The 16,616-nt window shown below is 36.8% G+C and overlaps 1 long non-coding RNA gene across 1 annotated transcript in view; it reads left to right on the forward strand.

The window, feature by feature from the left end:
* The window catches only part of LOC141279054 (uncharacterized), a 142,336-nt gene extending 127,059 nt beyond the window's left edge, over positions 1 to 15,277 (forward strand). Inside the window, exon 3 of the long non-coding RNA XR_012332804.1 lies at positions 15,063 to 15,277. This is a non-coding gene — a long non-coding RNA (uncharacterized lncRNA). The remainder of the gene's footprint in view (positions 1 to 15,062) is intronic.
* The last annotated feature ends 1,339 nt before the right edge of the window (positions 15,278 to 16,616 follow it).

Below are 16,616 nucleotides of genomic sequence, written 5' to 3' on the forward strand. Positions count from 1 at the left end.
ACGATTAAGGAAAAAGCTGGGTGATAAGCGGTGGGACAGACATGTAAATTAACATAAAGGAGGAGAGCAGGGTTAATGATTTTGTATGAGAAGAATGGGTAAACATAGATGAGGATTGTATTTCTGGGATCAACAATGTGAAATTAACCGAGACAGCTGTGTCTTATCTGATCCCAATTCCAAAGAATTTCCTTGCTGAATTACGTAAGTTTGCATTGGATGGATTAATACACACAGAACTTTGAAGAGTTTTCCTCCCTAGGTTCTCAGCTTCTTTGCTAAGAGAGAAAAACAGTCAACATAAGCCACTTATTTTAAGGTTGCTTTAACAATATTGAGCATAGAGCTTCATTTGCTTCCTGTCAAGGCAACACTTCTCAGAGCACTTTTTGGAAGAAATGACAGAAAGAGAAAAGGGAATTGTGCCTCAGATGGGTTTTCGAAGCATTGTAAAAACATGGCAGAGTCAAATATCTACAAAAATGTAATCACTGTAAATGTTGAGAGTGACTGACTTCAAGCTCAGCAACTTGAGAAATAATTCCTTAAATGAGTAGCTTTAAGCCGAAGTTAACTTTGAAAATGGTCACTTATTCAATAGGAAAGTGCTTAGAGCTTTCCTTTAAAAAATTACATGTAGGGCTTCCCTCAAAGCGCAGTGGTTAAGAATCCGCCTGCCAGTGCAGGGGACACGGGTTTGAGGCCTGGTCTCAGAAGAGCCCACATGCCGCAGAGCAACTAAGCCTGTGCGCCACAACTACTGAGCCTGCGCTCTAGAGCCCACGAGCCACAACTGCTGAGCCCACGTGCCTAGAGCCCGTATTCCACAAGAGAAGCCACCTCAAATGAGAAGCCCGCACACCGCAATGAAGAGTAACCCCCGCTCACCGCAACCAGAGAAAGCCCGTGTGCATCAATGAAGACCCAACGCAACCAAAAATTTAAAAAATTACATGTAAATCATCTGCTTTTTATGGAACTAATTAGACATTCTTAAAAATTGAAGTTTTACTCTCCTTTCCTACTGGTAAACACCAGTCCACAGGAAATCAGAATATTTGCAAGCATCCTGGATTTAAATTTAAAAATACTTAAACTGTGACCTAAGGTAGGTACGGAGGGAAAAGATGTCAGGAAGTGAAAGGCAGGCTGAGTCTGTGGTCCACGTTCGAACACCAGGCCGTGGTTTTCCTCTAAACTGCCATTCCTAGCATGGCTTTCAGGAGAAAATAAAAATATCCAGAATAGCTGCTCTGCAAGACAAATGGTCTAACTCCCGAGGCCCCCCTAGAAGGGACTCTGGGCCTGAGAGGTGAGTGACATCAGCCCTGGTTGCCAGGTATCAGGCCGTGCCTCTCTCCCCTCAGCCCTCCAAGGTACCCTTTGAAAATACGGCCCCACTGCTTCTTCTTCCTGCTCTATTCTATTCCTCACTTGCTGCTTATATTTCCTCATCACCAACTTGAAATCAAACTCCGGCCTTCAGTGATTTACTAAAACTGTATTTTAGATCATCCTCAGTGCCCCGCCCCGTTACCCACTCCCGCGTCTGTTTCCTCAGTTCTCATCCTTCTCCATCTCTCCGCCATATTTGACAAATTAGGTTAGTAGCTAAATTTCTATTCTAGCTTCTCCCTAATGGTAAAAAAGACAAAAATTTTCATTCTACAAGCAGGTCTTCTTCCTATATTTTAAAGTTAAAAAAAAAATCTTCTTTATGTAGTATAATATTATGTATATTGTATATATAGGTATATATATAGGTATGCATAAATTATATATAGGTATACAAAAATTGTATATAGGAATATATGTGAAATGTCAGAAAATGCCATTAAATAGAAAGCTTAGAAGGTGGTCATAATCTCATAATCTCACCTAGAACTATTTTAAATACCTTGATTTATGTCCCTCGTGACATATTTTAAACACCTTGATGTATTTACCTCCTGAGTGTTAAAAATGAATGTAAATATATACACAGTTAGATCAACAGGATCACATACTGTTCCATGTTCTATAACTTTTAAAATCCTTGACATTTAAATATCTGCCCATGATAACGTACATTCACCTACCTTGCAGGTGGCAGCTGTTTTCCTATTAGCTCTCAGATCTCCTCCCCACTGTTCCCCCGCCATGCCCCATTCCTCAGGACCAATCCCTATAACCTACATTTCCTCTTCCCAAGAGCTTCCACCTAAGTTAGATCAATGGGAGGCAGTGGGAGGATGCAGGATAGGAAGGTAGAACAGCTCTGATACTTATCTTTGTCTCTCTGCTTGGGTAGACTCTCTGGCAGGACGGGCTACATAATTTCTGGGCCCCAGTGTAAAATGGAAATGTGGGCCTCTTGTTCAAAAATTGTTAAAAATGCTAAGATGACAGCAGGGCATTAAACCAAGTGTGCCCCAGGGCCCTGCTGAGTGTGCTGTTCTGTGGGAGTGCACAGATTGCAGGCCAAGAAGCTGGCTCTGGTCTCTGGCAGGGGCTTCATCTCTTCTAAGACTCAGGTTCACACCTGATGGCCTTGGCCGCACAGCTCTTTGAATGACTGTACATACCTCTCTCACTGTCCTTTAGTGCTATGGGTTGCAGTGATTCCTGTGGTCACAGGTCACTGGGTTGTCCCACTTTCCCTGCTTCCTCTTCTGGTTTTCCCAACACTTCTGTAACTAGTTCTCCCTAGTAAATTTCTTCTACTGAACTACCTGTTTTAACCCTGACTGATAACTACATTAGGAACCCGGGCATTGTACTGCCATTTCCTTTCTTCTATTCAATGCTATTGCTCCAGGCATCACTAATCCATAACAGCTTTCTTTCTGTGAGATTAAACTCAGTCTCAGAACCCTTCTCAGCACAGTGTTTGACTGCAGTTGACATAGGACATGAAATCTGTGTGGCCTCCCAGCTATACATCATCCTTTTAAACAACTTCATGCTTTCTACTGTGGCTATGGTATATTTTATTTAACTAATCCCTAACTGGTGTCAATTAGTTTTTCATTTTTCACCAATTCAGAAACACGTTGTTTTACGTAGGTATTTTTGTCTACTTCTTCAATCGTCTTCAGGATAATGTCTTTGAAGTGGAATTGCTAGGCCAAAGCGTATGCACGTTTTATATTTTGACACATATTGCTACTTCAGAATGGCTGTATGAATATTAGTATGTATAAGTATGAAATATGTCTATAATATGCTAAGATTGATCTTTTTTCCCTTCAAAACAGTTGGGAGTCATAACATGTCCTTCAACAAATTATTTTTGCAGTTCTTCTTAAAAACCGTCTCCAGATCCAATTTCAAAGGCACTTAGAAGTCACCCCTTTATATTCAACTTACAACTTATTTTTAAGTGAAAACAGTATTACTCAGCTTAATCACCTTCTTAGTCTCCAGACTTGCTTTCAATGGACTTTTGATTATTTTTCAGAAGTAAAAATCTATTTTCATGTGTTGAAGTTTTCTCGTTTTTGAAGAGAGTCAAAACAATAGACTGCTGTCCCTAAAGGCTTGAACAGAAGAGCTGGAAACTCTTAAGAAACTGCTGCAGCTTTACTGAAGCTTCTAGCTTCCCAAGGTAGCTCCTTTGAGAGGGAGGCAATGCTCATTGAGATGCAAGTTTGGTATATTTGTTTTAAAATTCAGTTGCTTTATATTATGGAGGAAACCTCTTCATTAGTGCAGGTTACCTCTACCTGTAACTCTTCTAACCAAAATCTTTTGTCAAAAGGGCTGTAAAATATTTGTTTAGCTTGATTTCATCAATATAGCAATGGAACTATCTCGTCTGTAAGTACCTCCATCTTTCACCTGAAATTGTTCTGACTGAAAACAATGTTTTTTTCCTAAGTACACAGTAAATCATGCTGCTTGATTTTAAAAGTTAGGCCACCCTTCAAAGAGCTTTGGGTCTTTCCATTTTGTACACTCTGTCCAAGGTAATTTCTAATTTGCCTTTTGCAAGGAGAGCCTGGAAATGTGCTCTCATAGGATTGAATGTTTTCTCTTTCTTTCCTTCTCAAGAATGTCATGCAGCTTTCAAATGATCACAGGGCAAACAAAAACACCCTCCCTCCTTCCCTCTGGTTAAAATCTGTCAGTTTAAGGGCAATGTCTGGTTTCAGTAATATGAAATTCTTTGTTAGCTTTAGAAATGGGAGATCAATGACTTACTCTTATAATCCCTTAACTCTTAACTGGTCTACCAGAAGGCTGGTTTCAAGAAATAAGACCAGGCTTTGCATTTAGATAGAGACTCAAATGAGTCCCTGGGAATGTGTGTGCTCCTTTTGGTGCTGTGTTTTCATCCCGTCAGACCCATAAATTCCTACAGGTCTCAGCTCTTTAATTCCCTTTAGGGAGGACTGGGATAAAGAATATCCACCCTTTCTAAAAAAATCCCGCTGTTTTTACGACATACAGAAATAGCTACAAGAAGTACCTTAATCATTTTTACTTGCTGGGCCATGTAACTTTTTTTCCCTCAGAAGTTAATGATCACTAAGGGCCTGCACACATGCACTCAGAAGCCTGGCCCTTGGGTCTCCCTAAGTCACCTTTGCAGTACAGCCCCCCAAATAAAACTTTACCTAGTTCTCTGAATTTGTGCTTCTGCTGTACACTTCATGGTTTATAAGCTTCCATTTCATTTCCTCTGCTTGCCATGTTGCAGCGGTAATAGTTCAGCTTCTGAACAAGGAACTTAGCCGGGCCAGACTAATCCAGCTTAAATTTGCACTCATGGTGTAAAATTGATTGAGGCCTGTCTCCATTAATCAGAATCTTCTAGACTATTTGGACTCCTCATTCTTCCATCTATACTTTTGTGGATTCTTGTGCTTGGAGTGACCTCTTTTTCCATTCCATCTAATGAAATTCTTTCTTCCATCAAAGCTCAGACAAGTCTTACCTCCCGCCACGAGCCTTCTCCAATTTTTAAAAGTTGAGCTTTACACTACTCTTTTTTCTTTGAACTCCTATAATATAAAATATAATGTTTTGAACTTATTATTATTATTTGTAATTGCCTTCTAGAAGGGCCTATATACCACTTAGGGCAGATGGCATTGCACGTCTGCTGGCAGCCCTCCTTCCCAACACTTCCCAACACAGGCAAGCGTAAAACCAAGGTCCTTGGACATTCTCATCATCTTGTTTAGTAATTCAGTCTTTATGCAGTAAAAGATGTGAAAATGCAGCTCTTATATGGTCTGTTCAAATCTAGGGCTTAACGATGACAGTAATTGTTTTGTCCATTTTCATTCTTGTGATGAGTAGTTACATCAAATGTATGCTGTCCTCTTCATAAATTTTATGTGCATTATGTTGAACACAAATCTACTCTCTTTCATTGTTTCCAGTTTTCAAAGACTTAAACAAACCGCCTCTTTGGAAAATTTCTACTTCTGTTTTTCTTCTTAGTGTCTTATTCCTTTCTGAGCTCCCCTTTTTTGTTTTCCATTTCTATCAGGTTCTCTATTTGTACTCATTCTCAAGAATCTAAAGGATTAAAAAAGAATATGTATATGTACTCCAGGCTTCCACCACTTGAAAATATTTTTATCAACAATGTAAATTCAAGTAAATGTCACATTTTTAACAATTAAAATTATTACTTTAATTTTTCAAAACAGTTAATTTACCTCCAGGTTATTCAAAATTATCTATGAAGATTAAAAGGGAAGCCTAAGTTATTAACAAATATCAAAATTCTAAATAAAATTAAGTTAAACTAGTTTAAAATTTTTATTTTAAAATACATATTTTCAAAAACTCTATTACAGAAAATTTCAAATACACAAAAGTAGACAGAATAATATATGGAACTCCCATATACCTATTATTTAGCTTTGATAATTGATCAGCTCATGACCAATCTTATTTTATCTCACTTTCTATCCCTCACCTAATATTTTGAAGTAAATCCCACTTGTCATATAATTTGATCTGTAAATAAGTGAATAGTGTCTCTAAAAGATAAGAGATCTTAACATAACCACACTATCACTATCATGCCTAAAACATGACAATATTTCCTTAATATCAACAAATAACTAGCAAATATTCATGATTCCAATTGTCTCAAATGTTAACATATATTTTTTGTAGTTTGAATCAAAATCCCATCCACACATCGCAATTTATTGAAATGTCTAAGTCTCTTTTAACCTTTAGATTTTCCTCTCCTTCTATCTCTGTTTCTCTTTCTCTCTATCTCTCCTTTTCATTTTGTTTGTTGAAGGAACCACTTTTGTTTGCCCTATAGAATTTTCCCCCTGAGTTTTGTTGATTGCATCCCTATTGTGTTATTTAACATTTTTAATATCAATATTAAATTAAATCTTATTTAATATTTTGTAAGGTTACAAATATTTGCAATTTTAGCAACCAGTGTTCAATTAGTTACCAATGTAAAGAATTCGTGTGTGTGCGTACACAGTCTGAGTGAAATGAACTGTAATATCGCACAGTTTTCTGCAGTCACTCTGTAACTACTGCACTTACCCTGCAGTTTTACTACAGACCTTCCTCAACTTATGATATAGGGTTATATCTTGATAAACCTGTCGTAAGTTGAAAATATCTAAGTTGAAAATGCATTTGATGTACATAATCTACCAAACATCACAGCTTAGCCTAGTCTACCTTAAATGTGCTCAGATCACTTACATTAGCTTACGGTTGGGCAAAATCATCTAATACAAAGCCTATTTTATGACTGTTGAGTAGCTCATGTAACTAATTGAATACTGTACTGAAAGTGAAAAACAGAATGGTTGTATGGGTACAGAATGGTTTTAAGTGTGTTGGTTCTTTACCCTTGTGATCACGTGGCTGACTGGGAGATGCGGCTGCCCCTTCCAAGCATCATGAGAGAGTATCGTACTGCATATCACTAGCCCTGGAAAAGAGCAAAATTCAGAATTCCAAGTACGGTAATTTCTGCTGAACGTGTATCACTTTCACATCATCGTAAAGTTGGTAGGTCGAACCATCGTAGGCCGGGGCTGTCTGTTGTACTCTCTAGAACCACACATTGGAACCTGAAGAGAAGCAGAAGAGATGCTTGACATCACTGGCAAACTAGACGTCATTATGTAAGAAGCTCTTGTGTTCATGCTGAAAGGTAGATTTCACAAGCTATTTGACTTGTCTCTTACCTGAGCTTCTCCCACTCCATTTCCTTTGCATTGTCTGTCTTTGCTGTCAGGGGCAGGACAACACAGACAGTCTCACTGCCTCAGGTTTTGTTTCAAAGTCATTGGGTAAGAAATGGGTAGAAGCATTTCTTTGGGGCTTGAATGGTATTAGCTGTGAGAGTGGATGTTTAAATTTACAGACTGTACTGGGTCAGCACTGAGCACCGGACCCCAGTGGGAGAGGAGCCCCTGTGTGTGCTCATTTCATGTGTATTTGTGATACTTGTTGCCTTCTAATATGCAGGGACCAAGGCAGCGCTCTTCATGTCTGTACCTAAAAGTAGTCCTGTCTCCGGGAGCAGGCAGTGTTTTCAAACCTCACAGTTTTGAGTCATGACCTTCATGATTTTTGCCATTGCTTTGTACCACCTGTTCTGTTATCTACTACATTAGTTTTCTATCGCTGAGTAACCAATTACCACAAACTTAGGGGGCTCAGCTTAGCTGAATTCTCTGCTCAGGGTCTCACAAGGTTGAAATCAGGGTGTCACAGGTATCCCTGTCTCATCTGGAGGTTGGTGAACTCTTCCAAGCTCATTCAGGTCATTGGAAGAATTCACTTTCTGTGATTGTAGAACTGAGGTCCCCACTTTCTTGCTGGCTATCAATGACATGCGTTTTCAGCTTCTAGAGGCTGTTGTTCCCTGTTACATGGCCCTTTGCACAACACAGCAGTTTCCTTCTTCAAGGCCAAGAAGAGAGTCCTCCTCATCTACTGTGACACTGTAGATATTATATAACATAATGTAGTCATGGGAGTGACGATACCATCATTTTCACAGTTTCCTCCCATACTCAAGAGGATAGAATTATACAGGGCATATCCTCCAGTGGGTGGGAATCTTGGAGGTCATCAGAAGTCTGCCTACCACATTTTTTTTTTTTGTCTACCACATTTATTTAACATTTTTTCTTTAAGTCAACTCACTTTTTAAACTTAAATAGATTTGTAAAAGTTTATATCAAGTATTTAATGTGCTAGGTTTGTGTATATGTGTGTTTATATATTTCTTTCTCTCTCTGTATATTCACATACACTAGCATAAATGTATAACCAAAAACTAAAGTGTTTAGCAATATATCCCTTAAAATTATCCTATTTCCTTAAGGCTTATGTACCACATTGGGAAACAGTGCCCCTTGGTACAGCACTAAACAACCACTTGTTGAATGTATGATAATTAAAATAGTTATAGATTGGAGGGCTTTGGTTTCAGTGAAACCAAATATATATATTTACATTTCTACAACTATGTAAATGTAATTTATCTCTAAGATTATATAAACTGTGTGTATCGATACTCATTAAAATATACCTTTTTTTTTTTTTTTTTACTGTGAAAGAGAGTGTGACTTGAAGGTAACTTGGTACCCATTGATACATGGAATGTTCTATCCTTTAAACTTGGGACTAAATTGAAAAAAGTCTAGTAGACCATGTATTCCCTTATGTGTTTTCAGTATTTGCTGTAGTGCCATTAATTTCAAAAAGGCGTAAACCAATTAAATTCCACGTTACCATAGAGAAACAGAGATGAGAAAGAAATGTCCATGTGTTTCTCCTGAAGAGAAAGGAAAACTTTAGTGATGACAGGCATATCTCTGAAGACTTGACTAATCTCTTGTATAATCTTTGCAGCACTGAAGCACTTCCTAGCACAAGGAATAATCTATTGGTCTGATTATTTTCATAATCCAATCCTTAGTCACTGCCCAAACACATTTGGCTTCACATAGAATCAGCAGAAACCTATGCTGGGGTATGTACAGACAATACACATACATACATGTGAAAGAAGTCACATGTCTCTGTTTGGACTGCTCTGTAGATCTATTGTAGTCTTGTAACTCACTTATCTGACAGTTGACAGGAGAACCACTTATTTTTAGTTTCAAGTGTTTGTGTGGTTTTGCCCATTGCTCTACAACAAGCCAGGTGATGACCGTTGGTAGTAGGGGGAGTTCTCCATCTCAGACTCATCTGTTGTAGCTTTCTTGGCTCTGAAAGTTTTTCTACCCAGATATAAATCCTCTTGGCAATGTGTTTTCACTGCTTTTCCACTTAGAGGGTCGCCCTTGACATAAACTCATTACTGCTTGTACACACAAAGGAAATGATAGGAAGGTTGTCAATATATCCTAGGGCTAAGGGATCTGAAGCCACATTTGAGAGTGACTGTCCGTCTGGTGATCTGTTCCCTGTGAATTCATATAACTAACCCTTCCAATATGCAAAAATCTCCACTTCTTCTGAATTTATAGAGTGTATACTGCCTGAAACGCTTTTTTAGAGATGTTGGCCTTTCTTTAGTACTTAACTGTTTCCTACAATCATTTCTTATTACTGCATATGGATTTTTAGTTTGTAGAATGAAGTGACTATTTCTTGAATTTCTTTCCTCTTTTCTCAGTTCCCAGAAAAGAACAGATCTCGAAATACTTTTTGAGTAAATAGTTTCTCTTAGTAGCCAGTAGATGGTTATGGTAGGAAGAGAAAGCAGTTTCAAACAAATGTAGCTTCCTAAATAAAACTTTGAAAATGGCTAATTTTAAAAGGAAGTCTTGCAACAAGGATATATTTGATAGCACAGGGAAATATAGCCATTTTTTGGTAATAATGTTAAATTGAGTATAATCTATAAAAATATTGAATCACTGTGTTGTACACCTGAAACTAATAGAGCGTTGTAGATCAACTACAGTTCAATTAATTAATTAACAGGTAAAATAATAAAAGGAAGTCTACCTTCTTTGACCATTGTTTTAATGTTTTTAATCTTCAAATTTACCACATTTTAGTGTATATATGTATATGTGTATATATATATATATAAATATGTAATTAACTATATATACTCTATACTATGTATACTAAAATGCTGTGAATTTAATCAGTAAATACATATATACTATCTATATAGTATATGTATCATATAGTATATATAGCACATATTATATATAGTGTATATAGCATATAATATATCACACATATATGTTATATATTATATACTATTATACATAATATACATATTATACATAATAAATGTATTAATATAAATATATTAAGTTATTTACAAGGTCCTGGCATCAGGCACATTATCCTTCATTATCCTTCAGCCTTACAACTCTTCTGTATAGTAAATATTATTACCCATTGTATCAATTAGAATGTTTTTGGCAGCGAGTAAGAAAAATATAATCAAACTGGCTTTGACAATATGTAAGTGTAGTCTCCCAAAGGGCAGGCTCAGGACACAGTATAAACTTTGGCTCAGGGATATTATCGAGTACACAGGGACTTGATAGCCAGCACCTCTCCATCTTCTGCACTCCGTCAGCTTTGCCTTCACCTCGGGCTGGCTTCCCTCAGGGGTACAGGATGGCTGCCACAGTTCCAGACATCACATTCAGATGACAAAGCCCAGAAGAGAAGAGACAGTGACTTGCTATGTGCCTCCTGACCGATATCCCTCAGTCTCATTGACCAGCATTCTGTCACGTGCCTATGTCTAAAGAAAACCCTGGAGAAAGGAATGTTATTATCACCATGATTTAAACAAATTAGGTACCATAGCAAGAGCTAGGGTGGGGTCACTTTCTTTTGACCCCCTCTGGAAAGGGGAAGATAAGTGAACAAAACAATATATCTAATGGAGAAGGAAGAAAGGCAAGACTACCAAGGGTATCTGCCACGGCCATTTTGTTAAACAAGAAAAGGTAGACAAAAAGGCTGAGGTAATTTTGTTCAAGGTCACAAGGCTAATATGTAGGATCAAAATCCAGGATGCAAAACTACCAGAACATATCTTAGAGATCATATGGTTTGGCCTCCTCAGTTTTCAACTCAGGATCCTTCAGGCCACTATGTTTAATCACTTGCTTGATAGCACAGAGATCTAACACCACAGATGGGAACAAAACGCAATTCAGCTACATCCCCAGTGCTGAATTCATTCCATTCCTGCACAATGGTTCCTTTCGTGCTAATTCATATCTAGCTTATGGAGATACACAGAAATGAAAAGCACCTAAAACAGTACCCAGCATATAGCAGGTTCTAATATTTCTTTGTTGATTGAATATTTCCCAGGTTACATGAATCTAGATAACTCCTGTGAGTTCCAAAATACTTCCTATACTTGCAGTCCTATGGTCTATATATTTCCCCAATTCTCTCCCCATTCTGTTGTCATTTTGAGACCATTAATACATATGGTTTAGCCAAGGGAAAAAGGAAACAGCATGTCTTGTGTGGGGAAGCACTTTATAAAGATGATATTTGAGTAATACGGACATCAATTATTGTTCAAAGCATTATGCAAAGTCAATTAAAGGGAGCACCACAATGGTAGTTTTTCTAAGCTTTCACCTGTGTCAGCCTGAAAACAGTTGAGAAGTGCTGTGTTAAGCTAATATTTCTCTGCCCAGTCCTTTTCAGAATAAAAATACAGTAGCTATTAACCCATCAAAAAGTTGTTTATGAAAATAAATAACAGCAAGATATCACCTGTTTCCCGTTAATAATAGGAGTTTAATAATTGTAGAAATATTTTGGTAAAATTACTTGAGACTTCTATATCAAAATAAATATGTTTTATTCTCTTCATATTTCATGACATTCTACAAATCCATTATTCTCTTGGGCTTTTGTTCTCTGGATTTGTATGGCATCTATTTCTCTTAATACCTTTATCCGACATACCAATTTTTTTTAAAGTGAGCTGTTTTTACTGAAGTGTGACGTAAATACGTACAGAAAGGGGTACAAATCATTGTGTATAGCTCAGTGAATTTTACACCGTGAACATATGCATAACCACCACCCAGACCGTTATGTGTAGGCTACAACAGTCTCCTGAACGCTACTTCCCAGTCACTCATTTGCTGCTCTGGTCAAAGGTAATCAGTATTCCCACATCTACCACCATAAATTATTTTTAACTGTTTTTGAGCTTTGTCTATATGGAATCATGCCGTAAGTGCTTTTGGGGGTCTGGGTTCTTTTGCTCAATATTATGTTGGTAAGATCTTTCCATGTTGTTGTATTTCATAGTAGTTTGTATATTTGTATTGGTTTCACAGTGTCCCACTGTATGGAAGCCATGGAGGTATGACCCTCAGCCTTGAGGAGTGCAGTTAGCTGACCGCCTCCAGCCACAGTGCCTTTGGGATTGGGCTGCAGCATTCAAACCTAGGACATGCTATCCATGAGCAGTACCCAGTCACTGACTAAGCAAGGCAGGAGGCGGCTGGCATTAAGTCTGGAGGATTTCTGCTCAGTGTGGGACTCTTGCGTGGGCATTTTTTGCATGGGAGCTCCCCACTGAACTGGCTGAGACATTCTTAGAGCCACACCGTAGTCTGAAGCTCCTCCCTTCCCAATCTTCCTTTTTCCTTGATTCTACAAGTATTAGACCTGTATTGCCTTCCAAAGATACCATGCCTACTCCTGCTTCTTCTACTTCACAGGCATTACTCTCAGTAAATATCTTGCACTTCTAACACTGTTTGCTTCCCGGAGGATGTGAACTGACACACTATACAGTTATTATACCACAATTTATTTATCCATTCTGTTGTTGATAAATGTGTTGGTTATTTGCAGCTTTGGAGCACTATGAATAGTGCTATTGTAAATATTCTTGCAAGTGTATTTTGGTGCACATTTATATGCATATCAGTTGAATCAGTGTGGAATTGCTGGCCACGAGTTATGTATAGTTTTAGCTTTAGTAGGTCTTGTCAGAGTTTAAACAAATGATCGTACTAGTCTACTTTGTCACCAGTTGGATATAAAATTCCAAGTGTTCCACAAACCTTCCCACACATGGTACTGCCAGTTTTAAATTTTTTGCTGCTTAGATTCTCTGTCTTATGATGCTGAACACATTTTAGTATATGTTTATTTGTCATTTGTCTATTCTTTTATGTGAAGTGCCTATTCATATGTGACCATTTTTCTATATTACTCATCTATAGTATTTCTTATTTACTTGTAGGGGTTCTTTACATATTCTGGAGATGACTCCCGAATATCTTTTCCTACTCTGTGCATACTTTTGTACATTCTTAATGATGATTTTGATACATGGAAGTCCTTAGTTTTAGTGTAATTTATCAAATTTTTTTGTTGTTTGCGGTACGCGGGCCTCTCACCGTTGTGGCCTCTCCCGTTGTGGAGCACAGGCTCCGGATGCGCAGGCCCAGCGGCCACGGCTCACGGGCCCAGCTGCTCCGCGGCGTGTGGGATCCTCCCAGACCGGGGCACGAACCCGTGTCCCCTGCATCGGCAGGCGGACTCTCAACCACTGCGCCACCAGGGAAGCCCTAACTTATCAATTTTTAAAATCTTTTTTTATAGCTTTTTTGACCATTTGAGAAATATTTGCTTTTCTAAAGGTCATGAAAATAGTTGCTATATTTTCTTCTAGAAGAAACTTTTACTTTCACATTTAATTTTACTTTCTACATTCATGTTTATAATCCACCTGGAGTTGATTTTTGTGTATAATGCATAGTAGGAATCATGATTAATTTTTTAAATATATGGATACCCATTTGACTCAACATAATTTATTAGAAAGATCACCTTAATCTTCACTGCACTGCACTGTAAACTTTGTCATAAATCATATGGTCTATTTCTTTAGTTTCTATTTTGTTTCACTGATCTACTTGTATGTCCTTGAATCAACACTATACTCTCTTATTTACTTAACTTTATGATAAATCTAGCTATCTGGTGATTCATTGTGCCAAATTTCTCTTTTTACCTCAAGATTGTCTTGGCTATTCTAGCATTTTCATATGAAGTTTATAATCAGATTATCAAGTTATGCAAATATACTGTTGGAATTTTGATTGAGATTTACTGATCCACAGATCAATGTGAAGAAACTGTCTTAACACATCAATATTGAGTTCTCTAATCCAAGTGCATGGTATATCCTCCATTACTTTAGATACTCTTTAAGTAATTTCAGTAATGATTTCTTATTTATAGGTTTTATTTGTTTTATTCTAGTGATTATTTTTGATAATATTATAAAGTTTCATTTTCACATTTTGTATTCTAATTATTTTGTTTTTGGTGTATAGAAATGAACTTAATTTTGTGTATTAACCTGATAGGCAACAGTTTTGCTAAATTCACTTATTAAGTTCAGAGGTTCTTTATGATGTTCTATGTACACATTTGTATTATCTGCAAAAAAAATGAAAGATTTAATGTTTTCTTTCAAATCTTTATACCTTATTTTTTTCTTATTATATGGCATTGGCTAAGACCTTCTTTACAATGTTGAATAACAATGTAATGGCAAGCATCTTTGTTTCATTCTTTACCTTAGAAATGGCAAAGAGGGTTTTTAATGTCTCACCATTAGCTGTTGTTTCTTGAGGAGATATTCTCTGCTGAATTAAAAAATTTCCTGTTTCTTATTTACCAAAAGCTTTGTTTTTACCAAAAATATGTATTGAATTTTATCCACTGTGTCCCTGCATCTACTGAAAAGTTTTCCCCTTTTATATTGGTAATATTGTGAATTACATTGATTTTCAAATTTTTACTCATCCTTAAAAAAAACTCATCCTGCAACAAATCTCACTTGGTAATAATGTTTTATCCTGATTATATTTTTACTGAGTACAGTTGGCTAATATTTGTTTAAAATTACTTATGCCCAAATTCACAAGAGAAATTGACATGTAATTTTCTTCTCTTGTGATGTCCTTGTCAAGTTTTGGCATCAAGGTTAATCTTACCTTCTAGAAAAATTGTGAAAATTAAAAAAAATATCTTTTCTATCTCTAGAAGAAAGACTTTATTTAATATTGGCATTATTTTCTCTTTAGATATTTGAGAAATTTTACCAGCAAAGCCATCAAGACCTCTGGTTTTCTTTCCAGGTGAATTTTGAAATTATCAAATAAATTTACTTAACTAATATAGGCTATTCAAACTTTTAGTTTCTGTGTGTCAGTTTTACTAAGTAAAAATTGTCAAAGATACTCACATTTTATTTAAGACTTCAAATTTACTGGCATAAATAACCTCTTAATGTCTTTTAAATTTCCATAGGATCTATAATGATGTTCCCTTTTACTATCCTGATATTACTTGTGTCTTCTTTCTTTTTTTTCTTGCTATATATTTCTGGTGATTTATTAATTGTATATATATATATATATATATATATATATTTTTTTTTTTTTTTTTTTTTTTTTTTTTTTGCTGTACGCGGGCCTTTCACTGTTGTGGCCTCTCCGGTTGCGGAGCGCAGGCTCCGGACACGCAGGCTCAACAGCCATGGCTCACAGGCCCAGCCGCTCTGCGGCGTGTGGGATCTTCCTGGACCAGGGCACGAACCCGTGTCCCCTACATTGGCAGGCGGACTCTCAACCACTGCGCCACCAGGGAAGCCCTGTATTAATATTTTGGAAAAACTCTTCTCTATTTTTTTCCTGTTGTATGTTTGCTGTCTATTTAATTGATTTCTGCTCTTATCTTCCCTCGTTCTTTGAGATTAATTATACCTTTGCCTTGAGAGGTATATATACATGTATACCTCCAGAAAGGATTTATTTTATTTCTTGTAGGAAGTCAGCATATGTGTAAATTATCTTGATCCAATTAGGTATTGAGATACTTCAAGGCTGAGATTCAAATTATGTGAAGAGTTTTCTATTTTCAGTTTTCTCTAATTTCTAGGATGTTGCTATTCAGGAATTTTAACTAAAAACCTGGAATGTTAACCAGAGCCCGTTCTCCTTGGCAGTCCCCAAATGCCAAATTTTTTCTCCCTAGCTTCGTGGGGCAGCTGAAAGCTCCTCTTAGCTTTTTTTTTTTTTTTTTAATTAATAAGTGACAGTTTAAAGAAGTTTTAGGTACTGTTAGACTTCCTTCTCTGAGACTCTCTTTTCTTTGATATCTCTGCTCTTAAGCCTTAGATACCTTTGTTGTCTTCTGAAGCCTTAAGTATCTGCTGTTTTAGTTTATATCATATGCAGCTTTTATGTTTTTTTCTTAGAGAGAAATTTTATCTGATAGAAGCTAGTCCTCCAGCCATGTCAACTTTGTAGAACCACTAATATAATTGCTTCCATCTGAGTTATTTTTTTAACATATAAAGAACACAGAGTTGTTAGATTTGAGAAAAACTTCACTCATGGTGAATGCATCTTTTACCCCAGTAGAGACCATCTACGTATTCATTCATTCATTTCTTCATTCCTCAACAAATATTTATTGAATATACTTAATATGCTTAGGTGAAATGTAAAATTTGCTAGACTCTGGGCAAACAGAAATAAATTTAGTAATGGTAACTGGATTTGAGGAGAATCCAGACTAGGTAGACTGCATGAGTGAAAAGATTAGAAAGTAGAAAGATATCAAGTTTTGGATTC

This window comes from Tursiops truncatus, chromosome 7 (genome assembly GCF_011762595.2).
Source record: "Tursiops truncatus isolate mTurTru1 chromosome 7, mTurTru1.mat.Y, whole genome shotgun sequence".
NCBI lineage: Eukaryota > Metazoa > Chordata > Mammalia > Artiodactyla > Delphinidae > Tursiops > Tursiops truncatus.